At 39.2% G+C, this 21,137-nt stretch overlaps 1 protein-coding gene across 1 annotated transcript in view; it reads right to left on the bottom strand.

The window, feature by feature from the left end:
* LOC140244322 (5-hydroxytryptamine receptor 1F-like) overlaps window positions 1–21,137 on the bottom strand; it is a 76,923-nt gene that overhangs the window by 26,657 nt on the left and 29,129 nt on the right. The gene's annotated exons all lie outside the window — the stretch shown is intronic.

Here is a 21,137-nt window from a genome sequence, read left to right as displayed (position 1 = left end):
ACAGCCATGTGGCAGAATCGGTTAGCGCGCTGGTTGTTCATAACGCCATACCGGAAGGCGAGAGGTTCGACTCCCGCAGGACTTTTATCCGTTCTTTTTTTTTTCTCTTTTTTTCGGCAGTTCAGCTTTACTCCGATGTCATTTATCGTATTATTTTATCAAGTGTACGTAACCTGTGAACACGGCTGCTCTATTTCCCTTGTTTTGTATTGGAGTTTGGAGATTGGGTTTGCTTCATTAATTTTGTCACACTTAATGTTGTAAATTGCCCCTTGTTACTGTGTCCCGCTTACCACCTTTCGTTTGCTCTTTCCTTTTCTCTTCATTGGTTATTGTTATACTGTAACAGGATAGGTGGTAGGAACATGTACTTTTAAATAACTGGCAGGAATGGGAGCTGAATTGATTAACTCTAGTCCAGGTGTATGGCGTCTCGCTCATCTCTTTGAAATTCCAGGTTGTTATTGTTTGACCCAATAACGGAGTTGTAGACAGGTTTTATGTTGCTATAGAGGTATCTTGTGCAACATGAATAGAAGGCATCACTGTTTAGTAGTAGTAATGAACTTTTTCATGTTTTAAATGATATAAAGATATGAATTTCATATCCAATCTTCGGGACAGCCGTGTGGCTTTATAGTCGCTTAGCGCGCTGCATGGTCATTATGCACTACCTTAGGACGAGATGTTCGGGACCCGCAGGACGCTATTATTTTTTTTCTCTCTCTCTTTGTTTTTCTTGTGGCAGTTCAGCTTCATTCCGATGTCATTACCCCACGACACACAGTCACTCAAGTTCCCTTTTTTTGTCGGAGGCTGGAGGTTGGATTTGCTTCATTTATCATACGTAATGTTGTAAATTGCCCTTGGTATACAATGTCCCGCTTGCCACCTTTCGTTTTCTCTTTCCTTTTCTCTACGTTTGTTCCTGTTACACTGCACAAGACAGGTCGGAAAATAATTTACATAACTCAACTGGAGCAGGAATGGCAACTGAATAAATTAATTCTAGGCCAGGTGTATGGCGTCTCGCTCGTCTCTTTGAAATTCCAGGTTGTTATTGTTTGACCCAATAACGGAATTGTAGACAGGTTTTATTTCGCTATAGAGGTATCTTGTGCCACATGAGGAGAAAGCATCACTGTTTAGTAGTAGTAATGAACTTTTTCATGTCCCTCCTTGTCAATTATAGTGTGTTCAAAGGGGTTGTGTGTCTATCTGCCAAAGAAAAGGAAAACCTTATTTTAGTCATGGCTGTTTCTCTATACGTAGCCGTAGGTAATGAGTGTTGTTGGTATCTGAGCAGTGAATAACACAGCATCAGGCTAAAATCCCCCTTATACGCGCTAAGCGTTCAATTTGATATATCTTTATTATTTTATGTAGTCAATCACTGCTAATGGAGTTACAGAATTATGTTATGACACCTTTCAGTGAAAGTTTGTAAAGCAAAGTTTATGGACAAGGCAAGCAATTGTACATGAATGATACCAATCATTTCAGAGGGAAATTATGGTATACCTAAATGTAAGGGTATCATTGCTTTGGAATTGCTGAGACAATAATGTTGGCACGAGGGCTTCCACTTCTAATAACTGATCCCTTTGAAGATGTGTCGGTCACGGGTGATCGTCATGATTCATCTTTCACGTAGAAGCTTCAGTTCCACACTCTTGGTTCGAGAAGACTTACCATCATACTTCAAATTGTTATTAAAGGTAAAGACTCAAAATCAGACAAGTTTATGTGTTATGTCTATGGGAGGTGATTTTTTTTAATGTGCATTGACTTGACAACGTTTAAGCACCTTTATCTCAGCTGATTTTGCTTCATTTCCTCTGACACTTTAGTATGTTGTAGCTGAGACAATAAGCTGCAGTAATCATGCATTTTATTCTTTGAAATCTCCTCATCAGTTTGACAATTTTGCAGCTAAAAACTGAAAATGAAAATGGAATGTGGACAAAACGATTCCTCATGTATCTTTCACATACATAAGTTTACGTTCCCCATATTTTCTCGTCGAGACGTCTGGCCGAGTTGTTAAAGGCGACGTCTCAGAGACGTGAGGTTACGGGTTCGAACCCCCACAAGATCACGAAACAAAATATTTAGCTATTTTACTTTTTTTTCCTTCAATTTTGTATTACATATTCGTCCATGTAGAAATCACGTTCGTATATAAACGCCCCTATACACACACACAGACACACACACACGCCATATCCCTCTTTTTTATGTGTTGGAGACCACATTGCTTCGACTGCAGCAAAATTTTGCTGGTTGACTTTGTCAAACCGATCATAGTATGTAATGACGACGACTGAGGTGTTGTACTTTGAACAATTGTCTTTCAAGACGATGTCATTGTTTTGTAATTTGATGACGTCATTACACTGAAAATTGTGATTAAAGCCATGGTATCAAAACCAGCCGATTATAGGCTTTATGTCTGCGGGACGTATTTTTCCCAAGTTGCCAGAAATAGCATAGCGACCTCAGTCGTTACAAGGCCGCTTTTCCGTCTAGCAATGCGATAGATGTTCACACGGCCACGTTAGTGGCATTGACTTTCCCCCTGTTATATCTATACATTGTTTTTTTTTTTGTCTTACCATTTCCGTGGATGACCCGTGGCCGAGTGGTTACAGAAACGGTTTCGCATGCACGCTCAATATAACTTCAAGGTGCCTATATCACATTCTTTTCTTTGTCGATCACAGATAACTTTCATCTGATGACCCCAAGCGTATCACCTAACTCGTCCTCAATGTGACGAGTTTTCATGTCTCGTTAGGTGATACGCTATCAGCGTATCACCTATTGTGATTGTCAAAATTTCTCTTTTTTTTTATTCTTCTTTCTTTCTGCCACATTTTGTGTCGTCAATATCTCAAGAATGACATTACGAAATAACATGACATTTTCAGTCAACATGTCTCATGACAAAATCTAGCCACAATAAGGTTTTCATGACAGTAACATATCTATGACGTCATCTAGGCGCCATTTTGTGATTTTCGGACTTTGTCACATGATCGATCATAACTTCATAACTAGATGTCATTTCTGTATCATTTTCGGTGGACATGAAGTTCAGGTCACGCTCTATCTTACTTTTTAACGCTAGTTACACAGGTCATCATTACGCGCGCGTAAGCGCGCGTCAAAATTTTAAAAGGCTCAAAACGACTTCCCAATGGGAAATCTCGAAGTTTCAGACAATTTTAAGCGTTTCAAACATTTTCTCGCGTGCGCGTCCGTCCGCGCAATTTCGCGCGCAGAGCCCGTAAACAACATGAAAATGCAATTTTTTTGACTGATTTGGATTCCTTATACTCTGAGTAACAGTATCCATTGATTTCCGATCGATTTCGACCTATAACAAAGGAATGCACTGGCGTCAAAGTTGAAATTCCGCGTGCGCGTCTTTCTGCAAATATAGTGAAAAAACATGTCTTTGTTTATTTCGCCATAGCTCTTTAAATCGTCCGTTGACCCTATATTTCTATTGCATATTACAAAAGTATATGAATTGTAAATAACATTCCAAGTATCAATATTGCTAGGAATACGCGACGACGTCATCATATTGTCACTTTAAATAAAAAAAGTGGAATTGATTTTTTTGAGGTACTGTTTCAGACATTCATTTGCTCGTATCTCTGTTGTTTAAGCTCAATATTATCCCAAATTCAGATATGTTGTACTTTGAACACTTGCCTCTCAAGTCCATGTGATGGTTTTGAAATACGATGACGTCATCATACTAGAAATTGTTATTAAATGTAAAGACTCAAAATCAGACAAGTTTACGTGTTATGTCTATGGGAGGTGATTTTTTTTTAAACCATGCATTGACTTGACAACGTTTAAGCACCTTTACCTCATCTGATTTTGCTCCATTTCCTCTGAAACATACGTATGTTGTAGCTGAGACAATAAGCTTTAGTAATCGTGCATTTTATGTTTTCAAATCTCCTCATTAGGTTGATAATTTTGTAGTTTAAAACTGAAAATGAGAATGCAATCTGTACAGAACGATTCCCAATTTTTCTTTGCAACTGTATATTGATCGAATCCACGCTGCCACTTGTGAGAAGTTGAATAGCGCCATCACAAGTCAACTAGTCTCGAGACTATTATTATATATTTAAGTTTCGCATTCACTCTTCAGGACAGCCGTGTGGCGTAATCGCTTAGCGCTGGGTGTTCATAACGCCATACCGGAAGGTGAGAAGTTCGACTCCCGCAGGACTTTTCCCGTTCTTTTTGTTTTTCTTTTCTTTTTTTTTCGGCAGGTCAGCTTTACTCCGATGTCATTTATCATATTATTTTATCAAGTGTACGTAACCCGTGAACACGGCTGCTCTATTTCCCTTGTTTTGTATTGGAGTTTGGAGATTGGGTTTGCTTCATTAATTTTGTCACACTTAATGTTGTAAATTGCCCCTTGTTACAGTGTCCCGCTTGCCACCTTTCGTTTGCTCTTTCCTTTTCTCTTCATTGGTTATTGTTATACTGTAACAGGATAGGTAGGAACATGTACGTTTGAATAACTTGCAGGAATTGGAGCTGAATTGATTAACTCTAGTCCAGGTGTATGGCGTCTCGCTCATCTCTTTGAAATTCCAGGTTGTTATTGTTTGACCCAATAACGGAGATGTAGACAGGTTTTATGTTGCTATAGAGGTATCTTGTGCCACATGAATGGAAGGCATCACTGTTTAGTAGTAGTAATGAACTTTTTCATGTTGTAAATGATATAAAGATATGAATTTCACATCCAGTCTTCGGGACAGCCGTGTGGCTTTATAGTCGCTTAGCGCGCTGCATGGTCATTATGCACTACCTTAGGACGAGATGTTCGAGACCCGCAGGACGCTATTATTTTTTTCTCTCTCTTTCTTTGTTTTTCTTTTGGCAGTTCAGCTTCATTCCGATGTCATTACCCCACAACACACAGTCACTCAAGTTCCCTTTTTTTTTGTCGGAGGCTGGAGGTTGGATTTGCTTCATTTATCATACGTAATGTTGTAAATTGCCCTTGGTATACAGTGCCCCGATTGCCACCTTTCGTTTTCTCTTTCCTTTTCTCTACGTTTGTTCCTGTTACACTGCACAAGACAGGTCGGGAAATAATTTACATAACTCAACTGGAGCAGGAATGGCAACTGAATAAATTAACTCTAGGCCAGGTGTATGGCGTCTAGCTCATCTCTTTGCAATTCCAGATTGTTATTGTTTGACCCAATAGCGGAATTGTAGACAGGTTTTATGTTGCTATAGAGGTATCTTGTGCCACATGAGTAGAAGGCATCACTGTTTAGTAGTAGTAATGAACTTTTTCATGTCCCTCCATGTCAGTTATAGGGGTTATAGGGGTTGTGTGTCTATCTGCCAAAGAAAAGGAAAACTTATTTTCGTCATGGCTGTTTCTCTATACGTAGCCGTAGGTGATGAGTGTTGTTGGTATCTGAGCAGTGAATAACACAACATCAGGCTGAAATCCCCCTTAGTTATACGCGCTAAGCGTTCAATTGATATTTATCATCTTGATTTATGTAGTCAATCACTGCTAATGGACGGTTACAGAATTATGTTATGACACCTTTCACTGAAAGTTTGTAAAGCAAAGTTTGTGGACAAGGCAAGCAATTGTACATGAATAATACCATTGATTTCAGAGGGAAATTATGGTATACCTAAATGTAAGGGTATCATTGCTTTGGAATTGCTGAGACAATATTATCTTGGCACGAGGGCTTCCACTTCTAGTAACAGATCCCTTTGAAGATGTGTCAGTCACGGGTGATCGTCATGATTCACCTTTCACGTAGAAGGTATACGTTCCACAGTCTTAGTTCGAGAAGACTTACCATCATACTTCAAATTGTGATTAAAGGTAAAGACTCAAAATCAGACAAGTTGACGTGTTATGTCTATGGAAGGTGATTTTTTTTTTTTTAACCATGCATTGACTTGACAACGTTTAAGCACCTTTATCTCAGCTGATTTTGCTCCATTTCCTCTGAAACTTAAGTATGTGGTAGCTCAGACAATAAGCTGCAGTAATCATGCATTTTATTTTCCAAATCTCCTCATCAGGTTGATAATTTTGCAGCTAAAAACTGAAAATGAGAATGGAATGTGGACAAAACGATTCCTGAATCATCTTTCACGTATAAGCTTACGTTCCTCATATTTTCTCGTCAAGACGTACTGTCATGGCCGAGAGGATAAAGGCGACGTCACAAGAGACGTGAGGTTGCACACGTACGGGTTCGAACCCCATAAGAGCACGAAACAAAACATTTATATCTTTTGCTTTTTTCCTTTTATGGAGTATTCACCTTCGTCCATGTAGAAATCACGTTTTCATGTAAACGTACACACACACACACACACACACACACACACACACAATATCCCTTTGTTTTTTGTTGGAGACCACATTGCTTTGACAGGCAACTTGGACTTGAAATTACAAATGTTAAAGTGAAGATGACTTTTAAAAGACCGCATGGCCATGTTTGATTTTTTTTTACAATATAAAGACCTATTGGTAAATATTCATTCACATATCCTTTCCAATCAACTTACTTGGACACGCCGACACCACTACACGAAATTTTCAATTAGTTGCATGACAGAAACAATTTCATCTGAATTATGTAGGACTGTATAAAGAATTGGACTTCACGAACATTTCTCAATATTACTTCAAGTCGCTACTTTACATTATTTTCGTTGTCGATCACTGAAAATGAGAATGGAATCTGGTTGAAACGATTCCCGATTTATCTTTGTAACTGTATATTGATCGAATCCACGCGGCCACTCGTGGGAAGTTGAATAGCGCTATCAGTCACTTGACGTATATAGCCAAAAAACTAAATATCAATGTATAGCATACATAGATATATTTAAGTTTCGCACAAGATCTTCGGATCTTCCGTGTGGCAGAATTGCTTAGCACGCTGCGTGTTTATAATGCCCGACCGGAAGGAGAGAAGTTAATCGAGTCCCGCAGGACTTTTTCCTTTTATTTCTTTTTTCTTTCTTTTTTTCTGCAGTTCAGCTTCACTCTGATGTCATGAACACAGCTACTCTATTTCCCTTGTTTTGTATTGGAGTTTGGAGGTTGGGTTTGCTTCTTTAATTTTGTCACACGTAATGTTGTAAATTGCCCCTTGAATTAAAACAGTACCCCGCTTGCCACCATTCGTTTTCTCTTTACTTTTCTCTTCATTTGTTCTTGTTATACTGTAGCAGGATATTTAGGAACGTGTACGTTTATATATTAACAGGAATGGGAACTGAATTAATTAACTCTAGTCCAGGTGCATGGCGTCTCGCTTATCTCTTTGGAATTCCAGGTTGTTATTGTTTGACCAAATGACGGAGTTAAAGACAGGCAGGGAAGGAAGTGACGTGATATTGCTTCATAATGAGGAATTTCGGGCAACACCTTTCCAAGTGTAGTGATTATGACGGCGTTCTCTGTCGTTTATTTTCGTCATGGTTGTTTCACTAGTTCAGCCATAGGTGACATATGTTGTTGGCATCTGGGAGAATAGAACAGATCTGTACCAAACTGGAATAGCCCTATAAGCAATGTGGTAAGCGTTCAATTTTTTTGCATTATCTTTCTTCTTTAAAGTCAGTCACTACTGATCGAAACACACAATATAATATGACAGGTTCTACTGGTAGTTTAGGAAAAGGGAGTTACTGCACGATGCAATGATAAATGTGCTACCATTGATTTTAGAGACGTCATTGTGGTGTGGTACTGGTGATGGTAAGGGAACCATAGATTGCTTTTAAAGTAATGAGACAATCATTGGACCTTTGCATCAAGACCGTATTCCCATCTAGAATATAATGCATGTTCGTGCGGCGTTTTTTTTTTTTTAATCCTGACGTGGGCATTTTCTTTTTCTTGTTTTTAATTCAAGAATGTTATATCTAAATTTGTTTCTTTCCCCTAACATTTTTTTTTGTTGAATATAAAGTTGGACGTTCCGTGACCGAGGAGAAAAGCAGCGATTTAGTTACAGTTTCAATGCATCTTGTTTACCATCTTCTCTTACATTAAATTGATGGTTTTTATATTTGACATGGTCTGTCTATTTGCCAGTTTATGCTCATAGAACACTGCTATGACAACTAATACATTTGCTTCACTTGTCACACGCAATGATATGGATTGCAGTTGTGCATGCAGTTTTCCTTTTGCCACCTCTCGTTTTTCTCTCCCCCTTTCCCTCACTTTGGTTTTGTTATACTGGAGATGGGAATGATTCAATGATACAATAACATAACCCAACTTGAGGTAGGAATGAGAACTGAATAAATAAACTCTAGGCCAGGTGTATATAGCGTCTCGCTCATATCTTTGAAATTTCAGGTTGTCATTGTTCGACCAACGGAGTTGAAGACAGGCTTTATGTTGCTATAGAGGTATCTCGCGCCACATGAATGGAATGCATACGCTGTTTGGTATTAGTAATGAACTTTTTCATGTCCATCTCTGCCAATAAAAGTGTGTTTGACGAGGTTCTGTGTCATTCTGCCTACGAGAAAACAAAGTTTTATTTTCGCCATGGCTGTTTCGCTATGCGTAGCCGTGGGTAATGGATGTTGTTGGCATCTGGGCAGTAAAGAACCGAGTATCATGCTATAATACCCCCCCCCCCCGTTAGGTTCTAAGCGTTCAATACGGTGATATATCTTTCTTCTTTATTATATCAATCACTGCCGATGGAATTACAGAATTATGTTATGACACGTTTCACTGAAAGCTTAAAAAACAAAGTTTATGCACGATACAAGTAATGGTGCATGAGTCATATAGACCATTGATTTTATGTGAGAAATTATGATATGCCTATAGTAGGGGTGTCATTGATTAGGAATTAATGAAACGATTAAGCACTCCTTCCACTTCTAACTGTCCCCTTTGAATGTGTGTCGATCACGTGAGATCGTCATAAATTATCATTCACGTATAAGCTTACGTTCAAAGTGTACTCTTAGTTAGAGGAGACCTATAGTTACATGGTTAAAGGCGATGTCTCTTTCGCTGGAGCCGTACGTTTGGCCCATTTTTCTTTTGCCCTTTTCTCTTTAATTGAGGTATCACTTTCGTCCAGGATAAATCACATTCTCATGTAAACAGACTCACTTGCTCTATATCCCTTGTTTTGTATCGGAGGCTTCATTGGTTTTAATGCTGGTAAATCTCACAGGCTTGTATATAGCTGTAAGAGATCTCTGAACTGAGCATTGTAATAGCAAGATTAGAGGGAGTCATATTGGTTATGTAAATAATGGTCAAAGGTCATGTTTTAAAAGGCCACTGTTAATGCCAGGATGGTTATAAACACTTAATTGTCATATTTTATTTGTACGTGCCGAGGATCGCTTGGACCCCGTTTACAGTGCGAGGCTCTGCCGCGGCTCGGCCGCGCCGAGCCCACCTTCATTTCGGTGTAAACTCGCAAAAGGCCAAATGCGGGGCCAAAATTGGCCTCGCATTATGCCACGCTCTGGAGGTGGTCTCGGCCGCGGTCGAGCCGCGGTCGCGCCCGGCCTTTTTCTCAGTGTAAGCGCAAACTGGGCTAAATGCGCGGCCAATTTTAGTCTGGCTTCCAAACCCTCGCCTATACTATTTCGCTATTCAGGATATTAACCACTTTAACGTCGAAAACTAGGATAGTTTAAGGTGGTTTTGTCCTGCAAAGGATTTTCTCCTTCGGCAAAGGCCTTTGCCCGAACGGCGACTTCGTCGCCACGGAATTCAGTTGGCAAAGGATCTGAAAACCAGACAATACCAAATTGCGTTTGTTTAAAAGTAGAGCGCCACTACGACAAAATATTGAAAGGTTTGAATCAAAAGTGCGGCCGACCCCGGCAGTGTAAACGGACTAAATTGCGAGGCTCGGCCTCGCAATTGAGGTTGGCCTTGGCCGCGGCTCAGCCGCGGCTCGGCCCAGCCCCGCACCGTAAACGGGGTCTAAGTTTATGCACTGTACGTACTCAAAAAGTCCGTAAATCGATTTAGTCGCACACGCACAGAATTTCCACTTAGTTTGTGTGACAGAAAAACAAATGTGATCTGAATAATGTAGGCCCAAAAAAGTTCAACTAAGTATCTCATTATAACTTCAATGTGCTATATTACATTCTTTTCTTTGTCGATCACGGATGACCGACATCTGATGAACCCAAGCGTATCACCTAACTCGTCTTCAGTGTGACGAGTTTCATATCTCGTTTATTCTTCTTTCTTTCTGGACAATTTTGTGTCGTCAATATCTCAAGAATGACATTACGAAATAACATGACATTTTCAGTCAACATGTCTCATGACAAAATCTAGCCACAATAAGGTTTTCATGACAGTAACATATCTATGACGTCATCTAGGCGCCATTTTGTGATTTTCGGACCTTGTCACATGATCGATCATAACTTCATAACTAGATGTCATTTCTGTATCATTTTCGGTGGACATGAAGTTCAGGTCACGCTCTATCTTACTTTTTAACGCTAGTTACACAGGTCATCATTACGCGCGCGTAAGCCCGCGTCAAAATTTTAAAAGGCTCAAAACGACTTCCCAATGGGAAATCTCGAAGTTTCAGACAATTTTAAGCGTTTCAGACATTTTCTCGCGTGCGCGTCCGTCCGCGCAATTTCGCGCGCAGAGCCCGTAAGCAACATGAAAATGCAATTTTTTTGACTGATTTGGATTCCTGATACTTTGAGTAACAATATCCATTGATTTCCGATCGATTTCGACCTATAACAAAGGAATGCACTGGCGTCAAAGTTGAAATTCCGCGTGCGCGTCTTTCTGCAAATATAGTGAAAAAACATGTCTTTGTTTATTTCGCCATAGCTCTTTAAATCGTCCGTCGATCCTATATTTCTATTGCATATTACAAAAGTATATGAATTGTAAATAACATTCCAAGTATCAATATTGCCAGGAAAACGCGATGACGTCATCATATCGTCATTTTAAATAAAAAAAGTGGAATTGATTTTTTTGAGGTACTGTTTCTGACATTCATTTGCTCGTATCTCTGTTGTTTAAGCTCAATATTATCCCAAATTCAGATATGTTGTACTTTGAACATTTGCCTTTCAAGTCCATGTGATGGTTTTGAAATATGATGACGTCATCATACTAGAAATTGTGATTAAAGGTAAAGACTCAAAATTGGACAAGTTTACGTGTTATGTCTATGGGAGGTGATTTTTTTTAGAACCATGCATTCACTTGACAACGTTTAAGCACCTTTACCTCAGCTGATTTTGCTTCATTTCCTCTGAAACTTAAGTATGTTGTAGCTCAGACAATAAGCTGCAGTCATCATGCATTTTATATTTTCAAATCTCCTCATCAGGTCGACAATTTTGTAGTTAAAGACTGAAAATGAGAACGCAATCTGTACGGAACGATTCCCGATTGTTCTTTGCAACTGTATATTGGTCGAATCCACGCGGCCACTTGTGGGAAGTTGAATAGCGCCATCTCAATCAGCAGTGTCACGATAGTATTGTCATATATTTAAGTTTCGCATGGGATCTTCAGGATAGCCGTGTGGCGTAATCGCTTAGCGCGCTGGGTGTTAATAACGCCATACCCAGACGGCGAGAAGTTCGACTCCCGCAGGAGTTTTCTCTTTCTTTCTTTTTCTTTTTTTTTTTCGACAGTTCAGCTTTACTCCGATGTCATTTATCGTATTATTTTATCAAGTATACGTAACCCGTGAACACGGCTGCTCTATTTCCCTTGTTTTGTATTGGAGATTTGGAGATTGGGTTTGCTTCATTAATTTTGTCACACTTAATGTTGTAAATTGCCCCTTGTTACAGTGTCCCGCTTGCCACCTTTCGTTTGCTCGTTCCTTTTCTCTTCATTGGTTCTTGTTATATTGTAACAGGATAGGTAGGAACATGTACGTTTAGATAACTGGCAGGAATGGGAGCTGATATGATTAGCTCTAGTCCAGGTGTATGGCGTCTCGCTCATCTCTTTGAAATTCCAGGTTGTTATTGTTTGACCCAATAACGGAGTTGTAGACAGGTTTTATGTTGCTATAGAGGTATCTTGTGCCACATGAATGGAAGGCATCACTGTTTAGTAGTAGCAATGAACTTTTTCATGTTGTAAATGATGTAAAGATATGAACTTCACATCCAATCTTCGGGACAGCCGTGTGGCTTTATAGTCGCTTAGCGCGCTGCATGGTCATTATATGCACTACCTTAGGACGAGATGTTCGGGACCCGCAGGACGCTATTATTTTTTTTTTCTCTCCCTTTCTTTGTTTTTCTTTTGGCAGTTCAGCTTCATTCCGATGTCATTACCCCACGACACACAGTCACTCAAGTTCCTTGTTTTTTTTTTTTTGTTTGTTTTTTTTGTCGGAGGCTGGAGGTTGGATTTCCTTCATTTATCATACGTCATGTTGTAAATTGCCCTTGGTATACAGTGCCCCGCTTGCCACCTTTCGTTTTCTCTTTCCTTTTCTCTACGTTTGTTCCGGTTATACACTGCACAAGACAGGTCGGAAAATAATTTACATAACTCAACTGGAGCAGGAATGGCAACTGAATAAATTAACTCTAGGCCAGGTGTATGGCGTCTCGCTCGTCTCTTTGAAATTCCAGGTTGTTATTGTTTGACCCAATAACGGAATTGTAGACAGGTTTTATGTTGCTATAGAGTTATCTTGTGCCACATGAGTAGAAGGCATCACTGTTTAGTAGTAGTAATGAACTTTTTCATGTCCCTCCATGTCAACTATAGTGTGTTCAAAGGAGTTGTGTGTCTATCTGCCAAAGAAAAGGAAAACCTTATTTTCGTCATGGCTATTTCTCTATACGTAACCGCAGGTGATGAGTGTTGTTGGTATCTGAGCAGTGAATAACACAGCATCAGGCTAAAACCCCCCTTAGTTATACGCGCTAAGCGTTCAATTTGATATATCTTTATTTATGTAGTCAATCACTGCTAATGGAGTTACAGTATTATGTTATGACACCTTTCACTGAAAGTTTGTAAAGCAAAGTTTATGGACAAGGCAAGCAATTGTACATGAATAATACCAATGATTTCAGAGGGAAATTATGGTATACCTAAATGTACGGGTAGCGTTTTTTTTTTTTTTTTTAAGACGGCACAGATTGGGGCATGGCGCGTGTTAAACCTATGGGAAAAACGTTGGGTTAGGGTTTTTGGTTATGGTTATGGTTATGGTTAGGGTTAGGGTTGGGGTTAGGGTTAGGGTTAGGGTTAGGGTTTGATGGTTAGGGTTAGGATTAAGATTAGGGTTAGGTTTAGGGATAGGGTCCCCGATAGATTTTTAGTTTCCCCAATCTGTGCCGTCTAAAAAAAAAACACGCGTACGGGTATCATTGCTTTGGAATTGCTGAGACAATATCTTGGCACGAGGGCTTCCACCTCTAATAACTGATCCCTTTGAAGATGTGTCGGTCACGGGTGATCATCATGATTCATCTTTCACGTAGAAGCTTCCGTTCCACACTCTTAGTTCGAGAAGACTTACCATCATACTTCAAATTATGATTAAAGGTAAAGACTAAAAATCAGACAAGTTGACGTGTTATGTCTATGGGAGGTGATTTTTTTTTTTAAACCATGCATTGACTTGACAACGTTTAAGCACCTTTATTTCAGCTGATTTTGCTCCATTTCCTCTGAAACTTAAGTATGTGGTAGCTCAGACAATAAGCTGCAGTAATCATGCATTTTATTTTTTTCAAATCTCCTCATCAGGTTGATAATTTTGCAGCTAAAAACTGAAAATGAGAATGGAATGTGGACCAAATGATTCCTGAATCATCTTTCACATTAAGCTTACGTTCCTCATATTTTCTCGTCAAGACGTACATGGCCGAGAGGATAAAGGCGACGTCACAAGAGACGTGAGGTTGCATACGTTCGGGTTCGAACCCCATAAGAGCACGAAACAAAATACTTACATCTTTTGCTTTTTTTCTTTTATGGAGTATTCACCTTCGTCCATGTAGAAATCACGTTTTCATGTAAACGTACACACACACACAGGTACACACACAGGTACACACACACACACACACACACACACATACAATATCCCTTTGTTTTGTGTTAGAGACCACATTGCTTTGACTGTCAACTTGGACTTGAAATTACAAATGTTAAAGTGAAGATGACTCTTAAAAGACCGCATGGCCATGTTTGATTTTCTTTTACAATATAAAGACCTATTGGTAAATTCTCATTCACATATCCTTTCCAATCAACTTACTTGGACACGCCGACACCACACGAAATTTTCAATTGGTTGCATGACAGAAACAATTTCTTCTGAATTATGTAGGACTGTATAAACAATTGGACTTCACGAATATTTCTCAATATTACTTCAAGTCGCTACTTAACATTATTTTCGTTGTCGATCACTGAAAATGAGAATGGAATCTGGTCGAAACGATTCCCGATTTATCTTTGCAACTGTATATTGATCGAATCCACGCGGCCACTCGTGGGAAGTTGAATAGCGCTATCAGTCACTTGACGTATATCGCCAAAAACCTGAATATCAATGTAAATTTGTGTTGTGTATAGCATACATAGATAGATTTAAGTTTCGCAGAAGATCTTCGGATCTTCCGTGAGGCAGAATCGCTTAGCACGCTGCGTGTTTATAATGCCCGACCGGAAGGATAGAAGTTAATCGAGTCCCGCAGGACTTTTTCTTTTTATTTCTTTTTTCTTTTTTTTTCTGCAGTTCAGCTTCACTCTGATGTAATGAACACAGCTACTCTATTTCCCTTGTTTTGTATTGGAGTTTGGAGGTTGGGTTTGCTTCTTTAATTTTGTCACACGTTATGTTGTAAATTGCCCCTTGAAACAGTACCCCGCTTGCCACCATTCGTTTTCTCTTTCCTTTTCTCTTCATTTGTTCTTGTTATACTGTAGCAGGATATTTAGGAACGTGTACGTTTACATAACTAACAGGAATGGGAACTGAATTGATTAACTCTAGTCCAGGTGCATGGCGTCTCGCTTATCTCTTTGGAATTCCAGGTTGTTATTGTTTGACCAGGGAGGTGGAAGTTTCTTCCACCTCCCTGGTTTGACCAAATAACGGAGTTAAAGACAGGCAGGGAAGGAAGTGACTTGATATTACTTCATAATGAGGAATTTCGGGCAACACCTTTCCAAGTGTAGTGATTATGACGGGGTTCTCTGTCGTTTATTTTCGTCATGGCTGTTTCACTAGTTTAGCCATAGGTGATATTATGTTGTTGGCATCTGGGAGAATAGAACAGATCAGTACCAAACTGGAATAGCCATATAAGCAATGTGGTAAGCGTTCAATTTTTTGCATTATCTTTCTTCTTTAAAGTCAATCACTACTGATCGAAATACACAATATAATATGACACGTTCCATTGGTAGTTTAGGAAAAGGGAGTTAATGCACGATGCAATGATAAATGTGCTACCATTGATTTTAGAGACGTCATTGTGGTGTGGTACTGGTGATGGTAAGGGAACCATAGATTGCTTTTAAAGTAATGAGACAATCATTGGACCTTTGCAACAAGACCGTATTCGCATCTAGAATATAATGCATGTTCGTGCGGCGTTTTTTTTTAAATCCTGACGTGGACATTTTCTTTTTCTTGTTTTTAATTTAAGAATATTATATCTAAATTTGTTTCTTTCCCCTAACATTTTTTTTTTGGTTGAATATTTGGACGTTCCGTGACCGAGTAGAAGAGCAGCGATTTAGTTACAGTTTCAATGCATCTTGTTTACCATCTCCTCTGACATTAAATTGATGGTTTTTATATTTGACATTGTCTGTCTATTTGCCTGTTTATGCTCATAAAACACTGCTATAACAACTAATACATTTGCTTCACTTGTCACACGCAATGATATGGATTGCAGTTGTGCATGCAGTTTTACTTCCGCCACCTTTCGTTTTTCTCTCCCCTTTTCCCTCACTTTGGTTTTGTTATTCTGCAGATGGGAATGATTACAATAACATAACCCAACTTGAAGTAGGAATGAGAACTGAATAAATTAACTCTAGGCCAGGTGTATATAGCGTCTCGCTCATCTCTTTGAAATTTCAGGTTGTCATTGTTCGATCAACGGAGTTGAAGACAGGCTTTATGTTGCTAACGAGGTATCTCGCGCCACATGAATGGAATGCATACGCTGTTTAGTATTAGTAATGAATTTTTTCATGTCCATCCCTGCCAATAAAAGTGAAGTGTGTTTGACGGGGTTCTGTGTCATTCTGCCTATGAGAAAGCAAAGTTTTATTTTCGCCATGACTGTTTCTCTATGCGTGGCCGTGGGTGATGGGTGTTGTTGGCATCTGGGCAGAAAAGAACCGAGTATCATGCTATAATACCCCCCCCCCCCTCCCCCGTTAGGTTCTAAGCGTTCAATACGGTGATATATCTCTCTTCTTTATGATGTCAATCACTGCTGATGGAATTACAGAATTATGTTATGACACGTTTCACTCAAAGCTTAAAAAACAAAGTTTATGCACGATACAAGTAATGGTGCATGAGTCCTATAGGCCATTGATTTTAGATGAGAAATTATGATATGCCTATGGTAGGGGTGTCATTGATTAGGAATTAATGACACGATTAAGCACTCCTTCCACTTCTAACTGTCCCCTTTGAATTTGTGTCGATCACGTGAGATCGTCATAAATTATCATTCACGTATAAGCTTACGTTCAAAGTGTACTCTTAGTTGGAGGAGACCTATAGTTACATGGTTAAAGGCGATGTCTCTTTCGCTGGAGCCGTACGTTTGGCCCGTTTTTCTTTTGCCCTTTTCTCTTTACAGGCGCGGTGGAGCACCCCAATTATCTCGCATAAATCCATCGGCAGCCGAGCCTCATTTGCATAAAGTAAACAACATGTACTCGCGTAGTTGAGAAAAAGTAAACAACTTCTCAAGCTAATAACAATTTAAGGAAACCTATTTTCGGATTAAAATTGAGTTAGTTTGAATTTGAAAACATGTCCAAATATGCACATATAACATATTAAAGGATTTGACAATGATAAAATGTGAAATTTTAGCGAAAACCTGGCGAGCAAAATTACCAAAAATATGCCTCGAAAATCATCCTAAAATTCACGAAGTGTGATTGCGGAACCAAAGCGCCATTCTAACAAAGTACACCTAAATTTATTTATCTGCTTGCATTTTAAATGTCATACCGTAATATTCCCGGCCATGGTTGTGTCGGAAGAAAACAGAAGGTGATGTCAAAAATGACACGAACGCAAAGCGTACAGGTCGGTCCCATGTATATACAATCGCGTGACTGTAGCGTTGCATGTCACTGTACAGCACACACAACGCTTTGCTGCATGCAGCGTGCGCGGCAGCAGCTCAGCAGTCACCGCCGTGCGACACTCAGCAAAATTGACTGCGTCACATGCAAACCAACAATGAGCACGAAATCCTGAATCTCACGTACCACGCATGCCCAATATTACGGGAAAAGAAATGACGTCATTTTCAATTGTTCCGCTGACTACAATTTTCTATTCCAAACCCTGTAGAAACAAGTTGATTTCTCAAAAAGTACAGGTGGAACCAAGCGAAAACTTTCACCATATATGGATTGAGGCCTGATAAACTTATGTTGCCAATTTCGGACACATTGGAGTCCGGCCATAGTCCAGTCGGAAAAAAAAACAGAGAGCATGTTTTGCGAGAGGTGATTTTCAAAACGCTTTAATATCTCAAGTTCTAGTGCAGCAAATTTCATAATTTTTTCATCAAAAGGAAGGTTTTTAAAAACTTAGATAGTGTGGGAAGTTTGAGTTTACTAGCGGCACCTTAAACTATACTAGTTTTCGACGTTGAAGTGGTTAATATCCTGAATAGCGAAATAGTACAGGCTAGGGTTTGGAAACCAGACTAAAATTGGCCGCGCATTTAGCCCAGTTTGCGTTTACACTGAGAAAAAGGCCTCGCAATTGAGGTTGGCCTTGGCCGCGGCAAATGTGATCTGAATAATGTAGGCCCAAAAAAGTTCAACTAAGTATCTCATTATAACTTCAAGGTGCTATATTACATTCTTTTCTTTGTCGATCACGGATGACCGACATCTGATGACCCCCAGCGTATCACCTAACTCGTCTTCAGTGTGACGAGTTTCATATCTCGTTTTATTCTTCTTCTTTCTTTCTGGACAATTTTGTGTCGTCAATATCTCAACAATGACATTACGGAATGACATGAAATTTTCAGTCAAAATGTCTCATAACAATATCTAGCCACAATAAGGTTTTCATGACAGTAACATATCTATGACGTCATCTAGGCGCCATTTTGTGATTTTCGGACCTTGTCACATGATCGATCATAACTTCATAACTAGATGTCATTTCTGTATCATTTTCGGTGGACATGAAGTTCAGGTCACGCTCTATCTTACTTTTTAACGCTAGTTACCCAGGTCTTCATTACGCGCGCGTACGCGCGCGTCAAAATTTTAAAAGGCTCAAAACGACTTCCCAATGGGAAATCTCGAAGTTTCAGACAATTTCAAGCGTTTCAAACATTTTCTCGCGTGCGCGTCCGTCCGCGCAATTTCGCGCGCAGAGGGCGTAAGCAACATGAAAATGCAATTTTTTTGACTGATTTGGATTCCTGATACTTTGAGTAACAACATCCATTGATTTTCGATCGATTTCGACCTATAACAAAGGAATGCACTGGCGTCAAAGTTGAAATTCCACGTGCGCGTCTTTCTGCAAATATAGTGAAAAACATGTCTTTGTTTATTTAGCCATAGCTCTTTAAATCGTCCGTTGACCCTATATTTCTATTGCATATTACAAAAGTATGTGAATTGTAAATAACATTGCTAGTATCAATATTGCCAGGAAAACGCGATGACGTCATCATATCGTCATTTTAAATAAAAAAAGTGGAATTGATTTTTTTGAGGTACTGTTTCTGACATTCATTTGCTCGTATCTCTGTTGTTTAAGCTCAATATTATCCCAAATTCACATATGTTGTACTTTAAACATTTGCCTTTCAAGACTATGTCATGGTTTTGAAATTTGATGACGTCATCATACTTTAAATTGTGATTGAAAGTAAAGATGCAAAATCGGACAAGTTTACGTGTTATGTCTATGGGAGGTGATCTTTTTTTAAACCATCCATTGACTTGACAACGTTTAAGCACCTTTATCTCAGCTGATTTTGCTTCATTTCCTCTGAAATTTAAGTATGTTGTAGCTGAGACAATAAGCTGCAGTAATCATGCATTTTGTTCTTTGAAATCTTCTCATGAGGTTGACAATTTTGCAGTTTAAAACTGAAAATGAGAATGGAATGCGGACCAAACGATTCCTGATTCATCTTTCACGTACATAAGTTTACGTTCCTCTACTTTTCTCGTCGAGACGTATGGCCGAGTGGTTAGAGGCGTCGTCTGAGAAACGTGAGGTTGCACACGTACGGGTTCGATCCTCACAAGAGCACGAAAGAAAATAATTTTTTTTTTTACTTTTTTTCTTCAATGGAGTACTACACCTTCGTCCATGTAGAAATCACGTTTGCATGTAAACACACCTATACGCACACACTCACACAGTATACCTTTGTTTTGCGTTGGAGACTGCATTACTTCGACTGCTGCAAAATTTTGCAGGCTGGGCTTTTCAAACTGATATAGTATATTTAACAAAGTGAAATTTGTTCATATCAATTCAGTAACACAATGTAGTCGTGGTTACTTTGTGCTGATTTATACATGTAACAAGCTATACATTTTTAAAAAGGTATTCAGTCTTCTGTATTGATGATTATTTGTCATTTAGTGGTTTTTGTGGAGTTTCAGATAGTGATAAAAAGTATGGATGATAAGTGCAGCGATAATTCCTACAGTTAGTTCAAAGTTGTGTTACAGATGTTTGATACATACATTTAGCATTGTGTGTGTGTATATACGTGTGTATACAGGTTGGCCATATAACACATTCTAGACAATTAATCTTAATTGATTAGCAAACGTGATCAGCTATGGAACTGAATATGGTACTAATGTATGATGTTAATGATTCTAATTAAACTGTGACGAGTTTAAAGGGATAGCATAACTGTGTGTAAAAATAAGGCAATTATAAGGAAATTTTAGGGCAATTTGATAACCATGCCTATAATAATTTCATACAGGTACTAATACCTACCTCATCTTCATGTGGTAGATCGTCGTGTCAGTAGCAAACTGACAACGTACGATGAATGTGTTATACATTGAACAACTGTCTTTCAAGTCCATAGCGTTCCCCATATTTTCCCGTCGAGACGTGTGGCCGAGTGGTTAAAGGCGACGTCTCAGAGACGTGAGGTTGCGGGTTCGAACCCCACAAGATCACGAAACAAAATACTTAGCTACTTTACTGTTTTTTTTTCTTCAATTTTGTATTACATATTCGTCCATGTAGAAATCACGTTCGTATATAAACGCACCTATACACACACACAGACACACACACACGCCATATCCCTCTTTTTTGTGTGTTGGAGACCACATTGCTTCGACTGCAGCAAATTTTGCAGGTTGACTTTGTCAAAGCGATCATAGTATGTAATGACGACGACTGAGGTGTTGTACTTTGAACAATTGTCTTTCAAGACGATGTCATTGTTTTGTAATTTGATGACGTCATTACATTGAAAATTGTGATTAAAGGCAAGGTATCAAAACCAGCCGATTATAGGTTTTATGTCTGCTGGACGTATTTTTCCCAAGTTGCCAGAAATTGCATAGCGACCTCAGTCGTTACAAGGCCGCTTTTCCGTCTAGCAATGCAATAGATGTTCACACGGCCACGTTAGTTGAGTGGGCATTGACTTTCCCCCTGTTATATCTATACATTGTTGTTGTTTTTTTGTCTTACCATTTCCGTGGATGACCCGTGGCCGAGTGGTTACAGAAACGGTTTCGCATGCACGCTCAATATAACTTCAAGGTGCCTATATCACATTCTTTTCTTTGTCGATCACAGATGACTGTCATCTGATGACCACAAGCG

Source organism: Diadema setosum, chromosome 21 (genome assembly GCF_964275005.1).
Source record: "Diadema setosum chromosome 21, eeDiaSeto1, whole genome shotgun sequence".
Classification (NCBI taxonomy): domain Eukaryota; kingdom Metazoa; phylum Echinodermata; class Echinoidea; order Diadematoida; family Diadematidae; genus Diadema; species Diadema setosum.
This window is presented reverse-complemented; position numbering and strand designations above follow the sequence as displayed.